The sequence below is a fragment of the Lycorma delicatula genome, chromosome 11 (genome assembly GCF_047948215.1).
Source record: "Lycorma delicatula isolate Av1 chromosome 11, ASM4794821v1, whole genome shotgun sequence".
NCBI classification, from domain to species: domain Eukaryota; kingdom Metazoa; phylum Arthropoda; class Insecta; order Hemiptera; family Fulgoridae; genus Lycorma; species Lycorma delicatula.
This window is the reverse complement of record NC_134465.1, coordinates 82,071,812-82,092,831: the sequence shown is the minus strand read 5'-3', so window position 1 is coordinate 82,092,831 and position 21,020 is coordinate 82,071,812. Positions and strand designations below refer to the sequence as shown.

The 21,020-nt window shown below is 30.3% G+C and overlaps 1 protein-coding gene across 1 annotated transcript in view; it reads right to left on the bottom strand.

Moving 5' to 3' along the window:
• Positions 1 to 21,020, bottom strand: part of LOC142332573 (scoloptoxin SSD14-like) — a 121,415-nt gene that overhangs the window by 80,177 nt on the left and 20,218 nt on the right. The window lies entirely within an intron of this gene.

Here is a 21,020-nt window from a genome sequence, read left to right as displayed (position 1 = left end):
TTTCCGACAAATTTTAGGTAATCTTTAAAGAAATAACTACCACATTAAACAGATTCGATACTATGCCTATTAAGGAAGTTATGATTTTTTTGTCTTCGACACCCCATTTTTTCCACCACCTGAACCAATGGTTTGCGATATCGAAAACCTTTGGTTAGATAAGTTTTAGACCCTTATCCAAAGAATAGTAGAAACAAAATCTCTATTTTTCTTTATAAGAAAGTTATAGAAATATTTTGTTTTTTTCGTAAAAGCCCTCCCCCATTTCCACCCTCATAGTCCGATTTTTCCCATTAACGAACTCGACCGAGTATGTGGGTCGTTATATTTTACGTATCAATTTGAAAGTGATTGGCGCAAAATTACGGTAGTTACCGTGTCCACAAGAAAGTGAAATATATATATATAAACTTTTAAACTGTTGGTGGGTTCGGGGTCTGGGGGATGTGAAACGCGAAAATATGTCAAAATTTTCCGGAAGTCGAATCATGGTACCCGCTACAATAGGTATCTTTCTTATGAAATCTACCTAAAAATTTGTAGTTAAGAATTACTAATAATCGTTATTTGTTCATATCGTTGTTAATTATAAATCGATCCGTTTAACAGAAACTTATCTTAGGTGATGCTGTGTTATTTACAAAACAATAATTCTATTTTTATAATTCTTATAGCGAAAAATTTAAATAAATAATTATTTAATTAAAACCATAGTTATACATAATTTATTTATTAAAAAAATGTTTACAGAATGCTGCTTATTACGAGTTACTGTATAATTAAATTAAAAAAAATTGAATTTAATTAAATAAAAAAAAATAAAAAAGAGAAGGAAAACGCAAAAATGATTAAAGGAGAAAGGGAAAAACAAGAAAGATTTGAAGTTTCATAAAATAAGAAAAGTAGAAAGATATTTACTACGCAAATTTTCAACCGTTCATAACCTGATTTTACAATTAGCGTCAAATTACCAACCGATGGATCAACTTTCAGATTAAAAATATTGTGTTGAATATAGGTCCTCCTTCGTGTAATATATAAAGATGAAAACCAAAAGTCATTTACAAGTCGTTATGAAAAACGAAATGTAAAACTGCTCAGTTCTTATATTTGGTAATAATAATAATATTAATAGTTTCTTTGTAAACGTCTTTTACCACCCTAAGACCCCAAGGACAGAAAGGACATCCGACCAAGAAAGTAGCAGGGGTGCAATGTAATAGTCTCAAGAAAGACCTTTATTTACTGCTCCCTCTGTATTAAAAAATATATATATATATTACAAAAGTCCAAGCATACTTCCGTTTTTGTCAAGAGAAAAGACTTAAATACTTATCACTCAATCAAGCGGATCACCGGCAATCTACTCCTCCGCCGGGGATTGTCATATAACAACAGGAAACAGACCTAGGCGCTCTGATAAAGCGGGGTTGGGATGATACGTAGAAATGTACAGGAAATTAAATCAGTAATAAAAATAAATAAAATTATAAAGTAAAAAAACTTCTTTTTTTTTATAAAAAATCAACGTCCAATTTCAAACTACATCATAAAATGATTTCAAAATTTAGTTAAAGTTAAAATCTGTTTAAAATCAATGAAATTAGAATACAAGTTTTGATTTTATTTTAAAAAAAATATATACCACCTACATTAATCATTAAATACACCCATACCATATCACGGTATGTTTAAAAATTGATCCAGAAACTCGTAATATCTGGAATAGTAATTAGAGATTACTCTTTGTATCTAGTAATCAAATAGTACCGTTGTTTGGAATGTGACCATTTCAGATAAAAGGAAGGAATAAAAATAATCGTATTATTTATTGCGTAATTTAATTAATTTTAAACTTCAAAAACTTCAAGCATTTAATTTATAATAAAATAAAAGACAACTAAAACAGAACACAACTCTTGTTTGACAATCAATCATTTTTACTCTCTGGTTATAGCTGTATTAGCCCATCCGGCTGGTCTACTGATAGTCCAGTCTGGTTGCGTGTAGTCGCAAATCAGCTCATTTCGAAGTCGAGAGTTCTAAGGATCAAATCCTTGCAAAAGCAGACACTTTTATACGGATTTGAATACTACATCGTGAATACAGGTGTTCTTAGGTGGTTGGGTATCAATTAACCACACATCTCAAGAACGGTCGACCTGAGACTGTACAAAACTGCATTTCATTTACATTCATACATATCATCCTCACTTTTCCTCTAGAGTAATCTCTTACGAAAGTTCCGGAGGGTAAATAGAAAAAAGAGAGTTTATAGGTCTAGTCTGTAACAGTTAGATCCGAAGTGCAAGATGAAAAAATAAAAATGCTACGATTTGTTGATGAAATTCTAGCCGAGAGGAAAAAAGATTTAGAAGAAGCAATGAATGATATGGATGAAGTCCTACGCAAGAACTACCTCGTGAAAATAAAACAAGAACAAAATTAAAGTAATGAAATGTAATAACAATAAAGTAGATGGACCTCTGAATGTAAAAATAGGACGAGAAAAGACTACGGGTAGAGGAATTCTGTTATTTAGAAATTAAAATTGCTAAAGATGGACGAAGAAGAAGCGACATAAAATGCCGAATAGCACAGGCAAACGAGCTTTCAGTCAGAAATATAATTTGTTTACATCAAAAATTAATTTAAATATAAGGAAAGCATTTTTGAAAGTGTTTGAAACGTAGCTTTATATGGTAGTGAAACTTGGGCGATCGGAGTACTTAGAAGAAAAGATTAAAAGCTTTTGAAATGCGGTGATGTAGGAGAATGTTAAAAATCTAACGGGTGGATAAAGTGACAAACGAAGGGGTGTTGCGGCAAATCGATGAAGAAAGAAGCATTTGGAAAGATATAGCTAAAAAAAGAGACATACTTATAAGCCGCATCTTAAGGTATCCTGGAATAATCGCTTTGATATTGGAGGGACAGGTAGATGGGAAAAATTGTGCGTTCAGGCGACGTCTGGAACATTTAAAACAAATTGTTATGGATGTAGGATGTAGGGAGTAAACAGAAATTAAACGACTGGCACCAGATAGGGAATCTTGTAGAGCTGCATCAAACCAGTCAAATGACTGAAAACAAAAAAAAAATAGCTCTGATGGTGCTCCTGCAACAGGATACCTGTAAGAAAAAGCATAGCGATCTAAAGGTTGGATATTGGGGTGTTTACATATATCGATGTTTCAAGAACTCCTTAGTACAAAAAAACCCAAAAAATAATCATTTAAATTTCTGGAAGATGTACGTACGTATATATGTTGTTATGTATTTTAGTTAATATCTCCCGACTGGCTAAATACAGTTTTCCAAAACACTCGACTAATTTTTATATAAAAATTATCAATGGCAATAAATTCCGAACAAAATTATAAATAAAGCAGGAGGAGTAAGTTTCGACATTTAAATTTTTTTACTCTTTGTGTAATATTTATTTATATTATTTTCCTAATTTCTACCGTTGCACTTTGATCAATTATTGAAAAAAAGCGACCAACCCACGGTCCAATGAGTTGAGGATATATATGACATGTAAATGAGAATTAATTTTGTCAGACTCAGGTCGACCATTACCGAGATGTGTGGTTAATTGAACCCCAACCGCTAAAGTACACCGATATTCACTGTCTAGAATTCAAATCCGTATAAGGTAACTAATATATTACTAGGATCTGAACCTCGAAACCTTCGACTTCGAAAATCAGCTTTTAAACAAGTGACAAAGAGATTTGCGACGATGAGTTAACCGCTAGACAAGCCCGGTGGCTAACTTTGATCGTAGATAATTCAGCTTTTTTGATGAATGTACTAATTAATTTTTTTTTTTAATTTTAAGTCGATCGGATTTAGGGACGTGGATATTCAAAATTACTTCTAAACGGTACTGGATTCATAAATTGAAAACTATCGATCAAAAGTGTTACAATATGGCAAAAATATCTGATGAGAACATCAAACTTGGACTGATTTTCGACCTCATCGGACAACAAGGCCTCCGATTTATTTAACTGTGGTAACAGATATGTATGATAATTGATAATTATTATTTACTCATATGCACACACGGAGTATAAACTCTGTTATAAATACTCTCGGCTTATGTTGTTTTATAAATATAGTTTGCTTATCGGTAATTGAATATTTTTTTTTTTCATCATTTATTCATTTATTTATTTTATATGACATTGCTCATTGTGGTGATGACGACTGTTTAAAAATCGAAATTGCCATCAAGTTTTAAATTTAAATGATTTTTTCTGTGAACAATTTTTGTAGTATAATCAGTTTCTAATTTATTTCAATCTCGTTTTGTATAGTTCATTCATTAATTAATTTTTTCCATGCACAATAAAAATAACATTTTTATTATTAGTTCTAAAAAAATTGTTTATAATTAAATGTTTACAGCGCTTTTAATGAAAGGCATGTTTTAGAAAATTTTGTTGTTGAACTGGCCGTTAGGATAATTAAATGAAAAATTCTATCTGATAGAAAAAGCGAGTTCACAACGTTACTTGTATTTTTAAAAAAGAAAAAAATTTAGCATATTATTTACTATTAAAAAAAAAAAGTTGTACCGTTAATTTTGGAAATTCATGGAATGTTTATTAGTCTCGTTTCTAAGAATCTTTTGTTTTTTTTAAAAATATTTACTCTAATGTAGCTAGGTTTACAATTTTTTCACTCCGTTTCGATTAAAACAACGAATTTGTCGTGAAAAATTTGTAAACGAGTTAAGAATAATAAACTGCATCTACATAATGCAATTATGATTTGATGCAATTGCGTCTACATAATCGGACTGTACTTGAATCAAAAAACTTCCGTTCCACATGCATATTTTTAATTAATGGAAAACTTTGTGGACTTTTCTGTTTTCCCCCGCAATAGTTCTTTTTATATTACGTATCAGTAATTGCTCATGTTATAGTTATAAATATAATCTAATCAAATTAAACCTACCCTCGCTTCGCTCGCTAACCGTGAATAGCAAGCGAAGGCTAAGTTTGGTTAGATTATATTTATAATTTCTTTGCAAAAGCTCCAAATACCATATAATTACTAATACGTAATACGAAACAAAAAAAAAAAAAACTCCGACTTTCAAATCTAGGTACAACAATAGTTTCCCCTCTTTTATTTCAATAATAAATTGTTATAGTCGAATTGCTGTTGTACTGACGATTCCAACCGCACAATATTTATCATCAGATCCCAGGGTTTAAAAATCGCTTAATTAAACCGGTACTTGTAGAGTAATAAGCAAAAGTTAGATAAATATGTCGCAATATCAAAATTTTAAGTTTGTCTGTTATGTTTTTTGTGGCTATCTTAATTTTGAATTTCCTGAAAACCGTGTTTTTTTATACTTTCATATCGATACAAAGAAAACAAAAAAATAAATACAGGTGACATTTACACGTTGTAAGGTGAAAAAATTATTGATTTTAACGATGCAGTTAAATCTTATCCAATATTAATTTTTACGATACAAAAACACACGATTTTCACCCGATTTTTTATTCAAAAAAGACAAGGATATAAATACAGTACATAGAAATAATATCATCATAAGGAAACAAAAAACAAAAATACTAACCAGATATATACAAAAATTAAACGTTTTTGTTAAAGCAAACATTTCTATTTAATAATAATTATACTAAACGAATAAAATTGGAAACATGCGAGCACAAGTTATAGCAAGTTACAAAATACTAAAATTTATTTTAACGAAATTTCTTCAAACAAACGTATAATATTTATCCAAGATACTTTGTTTTCTTTTAATATTCATTCTTTTCCGACTACGAGAAAGTAAGCGAGGGTAATATTTTCGCCTGTTTGTATGCTTATATGTGTTTGTTATTCTTTACTCTAGAGTTTCAGTCTAATATTCTTTCCAAAAATATAAAAATAAATAAATTTTACATTAATAATATAATATTTATATTAAATAAATAAATATTAAACCCGCGGCAATAATGCTAGCTGCTATTATTATATCCTAAATCGTTGTAGTATACTAGTATAACAAAGAGAAAGTATTAATTAATATAACGTTATTATTAATATATTTATTTTTGATCCCACTATTATTTCTATTTACTACTCGTTCGAAAATTCATTCCTCCAATACGTTTTTGTTTTTGGACGTTTTGAAATTTCTTAGGAAGCGTAAAAATTTAATAAGTCGGGGAAAAGTTAGTATTTTAATGCAACAGTTTTGCAATAAAATATTAAAATGATGTTTATTAAATCAAATATGAGCAGTTTTGATCGACCCTCTTTTGCTGTTAAGAAGGTAAAATCATTATCTTGTCGCTACACAAGTTCAATATTTTCTCGAAGAAAAACCGATAAGTGATTTTCACATGCCTCTTTTGAAGTGAATTCTGTAGAGACTGAAATAAATTGTATTCTGAGGTACTAGACCAAGACTATATATATAGTCTGGTGGATTATGTAATCTTGTGATCCCAGTCAGGTTCTCGGTATTTTCGACGGGTTACTAACCGTGTGGAGAATCTAATGTGTTGATGATAAAAAAACGTCACATCTTCCTAATGACCGATTATAGTTGCTTTATAATCTTACCGGTTGTTGACAGTAGAGGTTAAAATCGATCGTTTGACCGGGCGGCAGCAACTCTTAGTGAATCATTCCTTTTCGATCCCGCGATACAAACATCGCTTGGCGTCAATCGTGCCTTTATCATCGTTTGCAGAGGTTCACCTTGCTTCTACCGCAATCTTTTCCGTACATTATTGTCGTACATAATCGAATTTTCTTCTCCCGTAATAAGTCCTTTCAAAAACGGTTCGATTTCATTTCGTTTTAGCAACGACTTGCAGATGTAAGTTAGATCCGTAACGATTTTTATCGCTAAAACATTTGACGCTAAAATATATGTCGTTTCGAAGCGTTTGATAAATTTCCTTTTTCTATATTATGTTGATCGTAACGGTCGATATATGCATACGCGTACTATAGAAGTACCTATGTATAAATTACCTAATTATGTATTTTTTTCCTGCTCCCCTAGGTCGGATTGGCATTCAAGAAATACTCGACTCAGGGGGGTGGATCTTTTATTCACCTCATTCACCTACCTACAATCACTAAGGCGGGATAACCGAGCCCGGCTGTACCGTTCCCGGGCTCCTCCACAGTAACCGGGACTCGGTTTTGCCTCTTGCCTGCCTTAAGCCGCCAGGAAGGGAAACCGAGTCCGACTATGCCGTTCCCAGATCCCCCTAGTAGCCGGGTCTCAGTCTTTCCCTTCCTTTTTCACGAAATTCTATCGCTTTCCGCTGAAAAATTTCCGCGGCAAAAACATCTGTAGCATTCCATCGTACCACCCGTCGTATCATACCGCTTACAGTATTTTCGGGCGTTATTCGTCCGATGCCGCTCTCTCTTTACATCCGATCCGTCTGTCGCATTCGTAAAACGTACGGTAAGGTGAATCCACAGTATATAAACGAAGTCACAGTACCGGTACTAGGTCACAGTATATAAAATCGTTCAAGTTCTAGTAATGTCGGTTATTTTTACTCGGATTTTAATACCGGATCGTGGATATCTATGTTCTTTGGCGGTCGGGTTTCAATTAACCGCACATCTCGAGAACGATCGAACTGAGACTCTACAAAACTACACTTCATTTATACTCGTACATATCATCTTCATTTATCCTCTGAAGTATTATCTGAACGGTAATTACCGGCCGCTAAACAGTAAAAAGAAAAGATAAACTAAAATCGGGTACCTTATTATATTTGTACTCGATCGATTTAATGACATATATAATTTAGTACGGAGAATAAAAACAAGCGGACCGAATCGATCTATTAATCTGTCTCTAAATTGACGGCATAATAATCATTAAAACACAATAATCGTTCGTCAGAAGTGAGGTTTTTCTTGGCGAGATATACGTATATATATTAGCGATAGATAAGTTGTAATCGTGCGAAAATTACAACTTTATACCTATGTTTAACGTTTTTATCTATTTTACGTTTTGACAATTTAATGAACGAATCGTTTTTTAATATTTATATTTTAATAAAGTCGTCATATTTATACCGTTTTAACATTATTAATATTTTTAACGTCGCTTTGAATTATACTCGCATTATAATAATCGGATTATAACTCTTTCATTCATATTAGAAAGGAGTTCGGTTTTTAAAAAAAAAGTAAAAAAAAAAAGAAACGGTATCATTTATACATGGAGTCGCTTTTGTAGAAGGCTTTTTACCGGCTGAATTATTAGGAATAAAATATAAAACAATTATACCGAGATATATCGTTATTGTTATAAATTATATATTAATATTTTATCGTATATATTTCGTTAATTCTATTTCTACGAAGGATTCGTTTAAAAGCAGTATACTAACGGTAACGAATAATATAATTAATGGAGTATCGTTGATTTATTCGACGATATATATCATCAAAAGTAATGGTATAATACAATTCTATGAAGAATTAAAGAAAATCAAATTAAATATTAATAAAAATTTTAATAACGAAAAGAATGTTGAATTTGTTTACAGAATGAATATTTTGGATGCATCGTGTCAATTAATTATGCGATTTATTTCAACGCATTTTGATTTAATAGACATAATATCATTAGAACGGGTTAGAAATATAAATATAACAACGTTATTTTTAGTATCGCATTCTGTATGCATAATTGAAAACAGTTATAAACAAATTGAAGATGATATTAAAAGGTACGATGTATCGAAAATTTTAAATATAAACACTATACGTGATATGAGGAAACATCATTTAAATCTGATTAAAATCATCCGTAAATTAAATAAAATATTCGGATTGCAAATACTAATATCAATAATTACGGAAACGTTAACTATATTACGCTTACTTTATCCTTTGCTACTGAATTACATAGAAAATGGGAATCGATTATTTTTAGAAAATGTTATTAACGTTTATTTAATAATTACTGCTATTATATGCGCTACAAGGATACGGTACTTATCTTATTGTTGTACTTCAGCAAAAGAACGGGTGAGAATTTACTAATATTTTTTTTATTTATAAATTTGATGTAAAATTTTGCTTAATTTTAATAAAAATCACTCTCGACTTTGTTATCGCCAGCCACATAAGCATGAAGCTTATGGCGCGAGGTATCGAAATGAAATTTTGCAGGGTATGAAAAATGCTATGCCTGAAAAAAAAAGCGTAATACATTACTATAAAAACACTATTTTTAAAACATTTTTCACCTTATATCTCAAAAAAGTGTAGACTAAAAAAATTCAAATTTGGCACAAATATTGTGTCGCGTGTATCCTCTTTGGCCTGATTTTTGTTCTCATCGAGGAAGGTAACATGACGACATCCACCTTTTTTAACAAACTATAATTTTTTAGCCGTGTTCAATTATATTGTAATAAATTGTGAAAACTTATTAAAGTAAATAATTACTTCGATAAATAATCTTTTAAGCTTCAAAAAACAAGTCGGCCGAATAAATCCAGAAGAAAAATATAATTTTTCTAGTATAATTTTAAAGATTGAAAATACAACTTAATCTACTATTAATATAAACGACATTAAAATATTTAAAAACATGCGATGCGGATATCAAATAACTTCTTTTATTTTATACATCTGTAATTTCCCCGCCCGTTAGATCCGGACACGCAATTAAGCATAAACTCAGCTCAGGGGAGTGCCTTCGCCACAAACTACCCCAGAAGGACGCAAGGCCCCGACTTGACTTCCTTGTACACCTATTAAATTATGATACCCGTTTTTTTAAAATGAAAAATACATAAAATTTTATTTCATTAATAACTTCTCATATCTTTTCGTTATTTTTTTTTAATCGTTATTGAATTATTATTTATCGTCAAATTTTTATACGATCAGAGGTTAATAATTATTAATAAATCGATATATTTAATTTTTAAAAAAAATAAAAAAACGAGATGAAGTCAGATTCGAACTGATGTGCCTTCCCCTTTTAAGATGCAAATATTTAATTAATTAAATTTTTATTTGGCTACAGCTCTGGAACCGATGGAAATAAGTACCGCTTATCGAAAAGTACCGCTTATAAGTACCGCTTGTTGAAAAGCTCTTAATGAGAGCTTATTACTGCGGTTAAGAAAAAGTCCTAAATCCAAATTTTTTTAATTTAAATCGTTTTTGAGTTAGGCGAAATACATTCGACTTATGTACGTACGTACAGACGTCACCCTGAAACTAGTCAAAATGGATTGATTCCGGGATGCAAAATGGATGTTTCCGTTGAAACCTGAAAGCCGAAATTTTTCGCGATCACAATACTTCCTTTACTTTGTACAAGGAAGTAAAAAGATGATCCCGTAGTGATCCGCTTAAAAATTTACAAGTTTTTTGAATTTTTTGTAATTTCTAATCTTGTCTATTTTTCAAGTTGTGGCTGTTAGTAAAAATGTTATATGAGGTAGCTGTCGATATTAAACGGGCCGCAAAACTTTTCTAAGAAAAGTTTTTTTAGCGATTATTCGCTAATTTTAATGATAAAAATTTCAAGGAGATAAACGCTACACAAAACGTTTTACTAAAAGTTTTGATTTTCTTCTAAATTATACCTTCATTAGTTTAATTCTGCAAATCGGACTCAAATTGTACCGAACATGACTTCCTGTTCCCGGTCATTCTTATCAATAAATATACTATTTTAACTATTTATAATAATATTTATTTTTTTATTAAAATTAAAATAATTTTATTGTATTATTGTCATTAAATTTCTTTTTTAACATAGTAGATAGCCCCAAGAAAGTTTTGCAAATGTTTGCCGGCTTTTATTTTTAATTTATTACATTCAATTTTTTTACACTCTGCTAACAACAGATCTACGCCAAATTACAGTTATCTTATTCGTCTCTTTTTAAGTTTTAAAAAATATTTACTTGTAAATGAAAAATAATTTTCTAACGTGTTATTAAATAATAAGTCTGACGGATATTAGAACTCAGATAACCTGTAAATGAAAGGCAGAACCATTAGAACTCATGTATGTTTACGCACTCTTATATATTTATAATTTTATTTAAAACGTAAATCCTTTTACATATAGCTTTATATTTATCTATCTTAGATTTATTTACTAAGCCACTAGTAAAATATATATTTTGCAATAAGGAGCTCTTAATTGGTGAAAATAAGATTTACAACGTAAAGAATGTCGCAATAGAAACAATTTCACTTTTACAACATGTATTCTTCAATGCGGTCTTTTTACATTCTTGGCGTTTTATGACAGAATTGTATTGTCAATTGCATGGGCTTTAAAACAAGGTGATTTTATTGTTTACGACCATATAAGACTGCCTATTTGTTGATTTGACACAGATTTCTTTTCTGGTACAACTATATAAAATTATATAGTTTTTTTTCAGTAGACTTTTTTTGTTAAGATGTATATATATATATATATATATATATATATTGTTAATTAATTTTTTTTTGTGCTAATTATTTTGTTTGTACCGCTTTTAATTAATGATTAATCAATCGATTAATATATATATAACTAATTTGTCCAATGTCTATTGATAATAGATGATTACCGATTGAACGTTGATTAGTTAGGAGTATTTTTATTTAAGAATTGTTTTAATAACGACTTTTATTTTTATTACAATACAAATATAAGAGAAATTTAAAAAAATAAATAATTAAACGGTATATAATCTCATATGCTTCGTGTATAAACAAGGGGAATTTACGAATATTGTTGAAATACCCTTTCTCATGAAACTAACGAGTTAATCCCTTTATCTAATAACATTCTCATTGTCATATAATTATATTTCTTCTTTTCAGGATTACTTTAACTAAAATATATGTCTCAGGTTTTCATATACAGGGATTTATACGAACGTTTGCAAGGGAAATAATGAGAAAACGCGTTTTTATTGTATATTAAATAAATCTTCATCTTTTATAATTATTTATTTATAAATAAAATAGAATACACAGCCTATAATTACTATTCACGTAGTAATAATAGGCTGACGCCAGTAGTACGATGATAGATGAAGACGAAAATTTTTAGAAAGTGAAAACTGGAGTCCTCCTAATCGAGCTATTCAAAATCCGGGACTCGAACCCGGTTGCTTCAGATAAAATAAAGAAACCACTCCACCACGATGATCGGTGAAAAGTAATATAATTATAATTACGAAACTAATTTTTTAATTAGCTAAAATTTACTTATATTCTAAAAAATGTTTCCGTATCGTAATTATACATGTTTTATTAAGTAAAGTAGAAACAAAGCCGGGAAAAGAGTTGCATAAATTTCCCGTCTTTTCTGCTGACAAATCTTTATTTCAAATACCCCATACGGGTTTTAAATATTAATGACTTAATGTTTGTAGTACGATTGTCAGTATTAATCGTGCAGTATTAAAAGTATAATTAGAAAAAAATCAAAGCTCTTCGTAAAAAATATCGAGTCCATTTGACCTCCTTGACCAAATAACTGGAAATAAACAAATTCCACTCTTCCGATGTCGATCGCATGAAATCAGTTAGTATCGTGCAATTACAGACGCATCGACATGAAGCGCAGCTCCTTTATCGTTCTTGAAACAAAATACGGCCCGGATCACATCGCCGGCCCAAAAGCATCATATTCGTTATAAATAAAGACAACGCCCTACAATTAATTTAGGATTTTCTAAACCCGCATGCGACAGTTGTGTTTAGTCACGAACCCGCTCATCTGGAAATGGATTTTATCACTAAGGATAATTATCTTTATAAAAATCGGGATTACCCGCCTTCGTTTTCAATACCCGACCTGGCAGCGTTAAACATAGTCCCCTGGTTGCAATCGTCGCTTTACTTTCACTTTGTAAACATGTAATCCAAGATTGTTATGCGAAACGCGTTATAAACTAGTCTTTGAAATAGCTAATTGTCGTTAACGTCTTGGAATATACAAACTTGGGTTTTCAGCTAGAGCGATAATGTTTTCAGCTTCTTATCGATACGTTAACAGAGTTGTATCTTCACATCAACAATTTCATCCAGATTTCTCAAACGTAGAGATTATTTTTTCAATTAACGTACGACTAAGACGATGTTTCATTTCGATCGAAAACACTCGAACTTTACGAACTATCTCTGTGAAAAGTTCACCGTATTTGTACCGAAGTTTTGCAATTTCATCGCGTTGTTGGAGAGTAAGCTCAATTTTCACTTCTTACTGATTTCACTTAACAGTTGTAAGTGAAAATAATCACAATTATGTTTGATTTTTGAAAAATACAACTCAAAAAAGGGATAATTCTTAATGAATAACCGTTCAAAGAGTGGAGGTAAAAGTTTTGTTAAAATTTGTTTTCTTTTAATCAAGTCTGTTTAAAATTGTATTATTTATATTTTATTAAATAAAAATCTGATCTGGACACCATACGACTTTCTTGTACGCCTATTAAATTACATATACACATTTTTTTTTAAATGAAAAGTACGTAAAATTTTATTTCATTAATAACTTCCGATATTTTTTCATTTTTTTTTTTTTTTTATTGTTATTTTTGATTTATTAGATACTGTAAAAATTATATTACAATCAGATGTAATAATTATTAATAAATCAATACTTTTAAATTGAAAAAAAGTGAAAAAAAATAAAAAAATAAAAAACTGAATAAGCTGAGAATAATGTTAAACATTCCTAGTATTTGTGTAGAGTATAATTTTAATCCGTCCATCAGTAATTAAATCGAATTATCTTTCGTGATTTTATTATATTTATTCTTTTTCAGATTTTGACCGGCTGAAAAAACTTTTACCAATCTTCATTTATTTTTTTAACGGTTTCTCAATTTTTTTCTGACTGTATCTCTCTTGTCTAATTTTTATGTATTGTCTATTCTTGTGTATTTTTTGTGTCTATTTTCTCCTCCTTTTTTAAGAAGGGATTTGATCAGGAATTCTTTCATATTTTTGATGATTTTTGAAAATTCTTCTCTATTTTTTTAATTTTTTTTTAAGTTTATTTATTCTTCTTTTAAATCTCATATTATTCATTTTATAAAGATGGCCGTAAAGTTAAAATACATTCCTTTTAATTGTATTTCAAAATTTTTCAGTCGATCATATAGTTTTTCTTTGGGTTGTATTGTCTAGCCTTCTTCGGTCTTACGGGTAGGAAGATTTTTCCGCAAAATTCTTCTTTCGTAATTATCTATTTTTTCCTACTAAACCTTTATTATGGATAGAAAAGCATTCAGATGCATATATAAAACTTTGGGTTTAAAGAAGATATTATAGAGCCTTAATTTTGCATTTGTTGATAAGGAGTCTTGTTATAAAAGTTTTTAATTAACGCTTACGATTTAGTTAATTTTATTATTTTTTCATCTAGAGCTTTCTTTTCTATTATTATTTCATCAAATTATTTAGCGACTGACTTTTCCATTTTTCAAATTTCTGTTTTAAAAGTTTCGATGTGATTCTTAAGTTAAGGTATGTATTTCGTTTTTCGTTGAAAATTTGTAATCGTGTTCTGATAAGTGATTTTGTTTAAGATTTCTATTTGTTTTACATCAATTCAACTTCTTCTAGAAAGGATAAATCATCTACGAAAGCTATATTATTTTATTAAAAAATAAAAGTAATAGTAAAATAAAACTGGCTTGTTAGATCGTAAAAAGTTTTTAAAAAATGAGTACAAATATAAAATACTCCGCAAGATTATTTTCCTCAATTTATAATGAAACATTAATTATACTTTTATAGGAGTGTTTATTATCGTCAGTTCCAGTAACAACTCATTAACAGTCAAGACTTTAACGACACAACTCTTAGTAAAAAAAACAGTAATTTTGTTGGTTGAATCGGGTAAACAAAGAAAAATTGAGAAAAATAAAAACGATTTAACCCAAATACGACCGGTCCAGTGGTTCTTGACTATAAGAATACACTGGTTCGAACAATATCTGCAGACAATCAAATATATTTTTGGCGTCCATGATTTTTTACTCGCATTATCATCGACTAATTAATACCCGTTGTAAAGATAAGAAAAAAGGACCTAGACCCGGCCAGTCGGGCGGTGGCCTGGAACAGTATAGCTGATCCTGATGCGGATCGTTTGGCCGGTTAGAGGTAGAAAGGCGCCCTTTCAAGACCATGTAGTGCAGTACTGCGGGGCTAGTCACGGGAGACTACGGAAGGATGACAAAAAAAAAAGGTGAATTAACTTCGGAGAAAATAAAGGAGTAAAGAGAAACAACAGCACGGTATCGCCCTGCGGTAGGCCAGATGAGACGAGTCAGAATGTGTGCGTTATACGCATGATATTTCCCAATTTTTTTTTATTTGTGGGACCCTCTTGGATACACCCGAAAAAGTGTGACGCAATTTCTTTCAGGGCATGACGCGTTTTGGGAGAGACTACACAAATTCGGCTGGCGGACTCCGGTATGTGTCCTCAATGCGGATTGTTGGACGATGCTTATCGTATGATATATGAATGCGCTAGGTACGATTTAATGCGCACAGAGACCATTTGTCGGCTTGATATTATCGGGTCGACACTTGATCTCCGTGTTAATTGGAAAAGCCGGGCCGAATGGTTATTGTAAAAAGTTTTATCGCATATTTGGCGAAAGAAAGGATCGCTGAAGGGATGTGAAGTTCTCTTGAACTTTCCTTCTTTGTGTTTACGTTTAGTTTTATTGTTATTTTGTTGCTGTTTGTAGATTTTATTTTGGTTTTTCGCCGGTTATGTTATTTTACATTATCTGATGTTATTTTTAAGATTTGTGTTGTTTCTGTTAGTGTGTGTGTGTGTGTTGCGTTTTATGATTTTTTGTGCGTCAAATTCATCTCTCACCTATCCTTTTCGATAGGTAGAGTTCAGTTTCTTTGTTCTTAGAAAGTTGTTCAAAATCTTTTGAGACTTGGCTAGATGTGTTTTCTTTGGAGTTTACGTTAGTAATACACCGATGGGAATGTCGCTTGTGACATTCCCATCGTTTTGCGGCATCCTGGCTGAGGCTTAACTGAAAGATGTCATCGACGAGGTACTGAAGATGACCTCCGGTAAAGCCCATAAGGGCTGTGAATGGAGGGGGTGGCGTGGCGACCGAAACCGTCAGATGGAGGGTGTCTTCACCTATGGGGTCAGGATGTCCCAAGCCTTTTTAGTCCCCTTGTAGTTTCCGGTCTTCACTTCATCTGTCAACTTCGTCCTTTTTCTTCCTCGCTTCCTTTCTTCTTCGACCGATCTTCCAATGTAATGTTAAGATTCCACTTTCTCTAACCGCTTGTCCGTACCGGTTTCCTTTCCTTTCGAGTACATTATGCATTAGTGTTTTTCATTCCTTCATTCCTCACATTATCGGTCCATTCTATTTTCTCAAATTTCTCCATGTCCACATTTCAATAGCCTCAATCCAGTATATGTTCCTCTTCATTATCGTCCACGTTTCACTACTATACAACAAGACAACATATATAGCATTTGGCTAAGTTCTTCTTTAACACTAAATCCAGACTTTTACTACATAAAAATGTCCTCTTCTTACGGAAGGCTTCCGTTACTATGGCTACCTTTATTTTTATTTCCGTTGCATTCTTACAGTCCTTTGTCATTGTATTACCCAAATATCTGTAGTTTATTACTTTTCTATTGTTCCTTCACTTTACCTTACCTCTAAATTCTCTTTGTTCTTTACTTCCATTAATTTGTTTTCTCTTATACTTATTTTCATTCCATACCCTTTCATTTCTTCCTCCATGGCTGTTAGAATCTCTGAAGCATATGTGCTATCAGGTAGAATTACCATATCATCAGCAAACATTATGCATTTTATTTTTCCTCCTTCTATACTGATTACTTCTCTTTCTTGGCCATCAAAATCATAAAGTCCATTCTATAATATATACAAAGTTATATCTAATTTTAAATAATGTAATTATTTTAATTTTCTAATATTAAAAAAATTAAAAATATTAGCATAACCTTGGGTGTTTTTTTTGTTTTTTTTTTACGAATGTGGGGTCTTTTCTAAAAAAAACTCATTTATTTTAAAAATGTAATTATATCTACCTCTACCTAACCAAATAACAAAACAATTTACATGTATTTCAACGTAATATTTTGGCTTAAAAGAAAGGGCCTTTTTAAGCATCTGTTTCCGATCCTAAAAAATGACCAAATTATTTGAAAATAAATACAAACCGATTTATTTAAAATATAAGTAAAACATTTTCTTTCGGAGAAATAATATTTTATTGTAGATGAATTTCCAAAAACACTATTCTTTATAAAAAAAATGCTTGAATTTCTAAATTCCGTGAATTGTGTATACAAGTGTTCACACAATTTTTTTTTATTAACGTATCCTGAACTGTGAATTACTTGGTAATTTACACAAGCACATCTCTTTTTTATTATACGATAAGTATATGTTCTTTAATACTGCTCTGACCAAATTTTTACCCGTACCCCATTAATCCTTCCAGGCAAATGCTGGAACAGTTCCTTTTTTTATCGGTAAGTATCATACAACCGTTATTACGTAATCTATGTAATGTATTATTATATATCGATCGTAATAAAATATTTATTTATTTACGTATACGTAAATATTCTGATTTATATATACAAAGATAACAGCAGGTATAATCAAATGTATGTTACAAGATCGATGTTACCATCGATTCTGATTTGGTTAAAAATTACAATACGCAAAGTAATTTTGTAATTACTATGAATTTGAAATGGAAAATTAAATAAACGACCCGATAAGAAAACTAAAACATAACAGATTGCACAAAAAAAATATATCCAAAACATTACAGAATATATGTATTTGCGTGTTTATAAATATACGTTTTTGGTTGCCGGGAATATTTATTTGATTGATGTAACGTACATGTTGTCCATACATAAGTGGACAACATTTATAAGTCCATATATAAATATGGACTTATATATATATATATATATATAAAGGAAAAATAATAATACATGAAAATAAACCAAAAGAAGTTTTAAAAGTTTCAAAAAATTTATATTTTTAAACTTTGATCATATCATCCCTCCGATATAGCCCCCAAAGTACTTTTTTATATCGTTTGCATTACTACTATTCTAGGAAGACCAAAAAAAATCGGTTAAAAGATGTGTAATCGATAAAAGGATAGCTTTTTTCGATTATTGGGGAGTGGGAAATTTTAGAGAAAAAGGTTTTTAGAAATAATAAGATAAGAACGTACGTACGTACTCGGCTTAATATAAAGTGGGACTACGTTAACAAAATTTTGAGAGACTCGACCCCAAAATAATATCTACCCCCATTTGAAATGTGGACCCCAAAATTTTCCCACAAATTTCCCCATACACACGAGTCTCTGTACAAAATTTCATCAAAATCTGTTCATCCAGTCGAACGTTATAAAGCTTCAAACACTCCGATACACGTATATACGTCCTTAGGAACAATTAATCCCCAATTTTATTTTTATTTTTATGTTCCCTGGGTCATGCATGAGATATCGAGAAATGCAAAAACCAATTTATATAACCAATTTTTTGACCGATTGCCATAATTTCCTTCTTGTAACATACCTCTAGAAGTTTAACGGTAAGAAAGAAAAAAATTTTAGCCGGATAAGTATTTTGTTTGTTTAACGTATCGAGATCGATATCGAATAGGAATAGATGAATAAAAATAAGAATACGTAAAATAAACTAAAAATTGAAAGAAATTAGAAAAATAATACATTGTCACCTGTTCAGTTTTAGTGTCGGCCAAATCTTAGGGTAAATAAAACGAGCTAAACTCTTGATCAGACAAATATTTTATATATCTAATCAAATAAAAGCGAGCGAGGCTGGACTATTTTATTTCCATAGATAGAGAGATTTTCATGGTTACTTTATGTTTTATAAACTCATGATAATTTAAAATGATTTCAAAAATCAATTCACACAACGGATTCTAGATATTTACTTTTAAAGAAACAGTTCTTGAACGTTCTCTTCCTTATCGATTACTTATTTAAGTTAAATATAGAATTTTTGTTAAAGTTGAAAAATGAAATTAAATATCTGGTACCCATATTTATAATAACACGGACATAATTGATAATTTTTAACTTTTTCTAATCACTTATTAAATTATCCCTGGCCTTTTCGTAAATTTCCCTTATTAATGCATTAGTAAAATTTTTTTTTTTTCAATTTATTTTTTTTTTCAGATTATTGGAGTACTTTTCTCTTACAGCGTTATAGTAGCTACATTTGAAACAATAAGTAGAAGATACAAAGCGCCGGTTGTAAACTCAACTACAACGTTTATGTTTTAATATATTCACAAATAATAAATGACAATTCAAAAAATATAACAACTTGTTAATTGTACAAAAAAACTATTACATATATATTATTTCAACGGTTAAACTTAAAAAACTGTAATTTAAGAAGTGCTTTTACCTTGAAGCGATATAGTTTCGGGTATGAGAGCACTACTATACCAAGCACCCAGATTAGACAACTCTGCTCTAATTTTGCTTAAAAGACAACTCGGTAATTTTAATAGAAAAGGGTAGGATTTTTAACAAATAATTTTAGGGAAATTAGAAAACAACATTTTTGAAATAAAACACATCGAAAAATGATAACCCTAACCAAAATGGCGGCAATTTAGTGTTATAGATAGTTACTTTATACTTAAGTACTTAGTACTTTACGTTATAGTTACTTTTACACGTAGTTACTTTGTTTTTTTAGTTACGATACTAAAAAAAAACAATCGGCAAATTTGAAGCTCAACATGACCTATTTGACTGTGTAAGATTACTACTTGAGGGTGTACTGTAGCCTAATCTTGAAACCAGCCGTAAAAAAAATATTACATGGCCACAATTTTGACTAGAATTGTCTTAGCCAGATTTTTTTTTACTCCAAAATGTTTTTCAATGTCCTTTAAAATGGAATGTCCCAATCCATTTAAAATGTCCGTGTACTCCACCGAATGCTCATGGTGTAACACCACATAAAAATAAAACGATTCGTGGAAGCATTTAATAAATTTGATTTTTATACGTTTTACTGTTGAAAAATGTTTTATATATTTATATACAATATAATGCATGTTTATACTCGTGTATATATATATATATATATATATATATAATGAATATTTAATAAAGTACTAGAGACGATATTCTTTAATATGAAACCAAAAATAAAGTTTACAAAAATTAATTAATACACGTATTTAATTTCAGGAGTGTACATTTTATTAATTATAATTAGTAATATCTGTAATAAATAAATATATTTATTCTTTCTTCTACCTAATACATATATATATATATATATATATATATATATATATTCTTTTTTAATAAAACCCTTTCTGACTGTCTCACTTGCTCCAAGCCACACCGCGTCACTTCACGACGCAATTCATATATTATATTAAACAAGTATCAGGATTATTCGTTCATTCACCATCCACTTGTCATCCTCAAAAACTATATACTTTTTTTACAGTTGGCGAATCTGAATTATTCGCAGTTAAAAATATTTCAACACAGGAAAATTTTATCGCATTAATATGCAATTTATAATCGATTATACATAATATGCAAATGATAATTCGTGGAGAAAATATTCATTTTATAATTCGTGATAGAGATTTTGTGTATACATTTATTGCTAGCATTACTTATGATTATCCCGCTTGGTCTTCGATTCAAAAACAACAGTAAATCTTCGCACAAAAAATAGGGCAAGTAAAATGTTGAATTTTTATACATTTTTGTGATTTCTTGTCTTTCCAGTTAAAAGAAAATCCTACGGACGGTTGGATGTGGGAGGTTACACTGAATATCCGTTATTTTGGTATCAACAACTCGACGAATATCTACTTAAAACATTAAAAACTTATTAATTTTGCTGTAAATTAAATGTAATGTAAATTTTGTGAGGA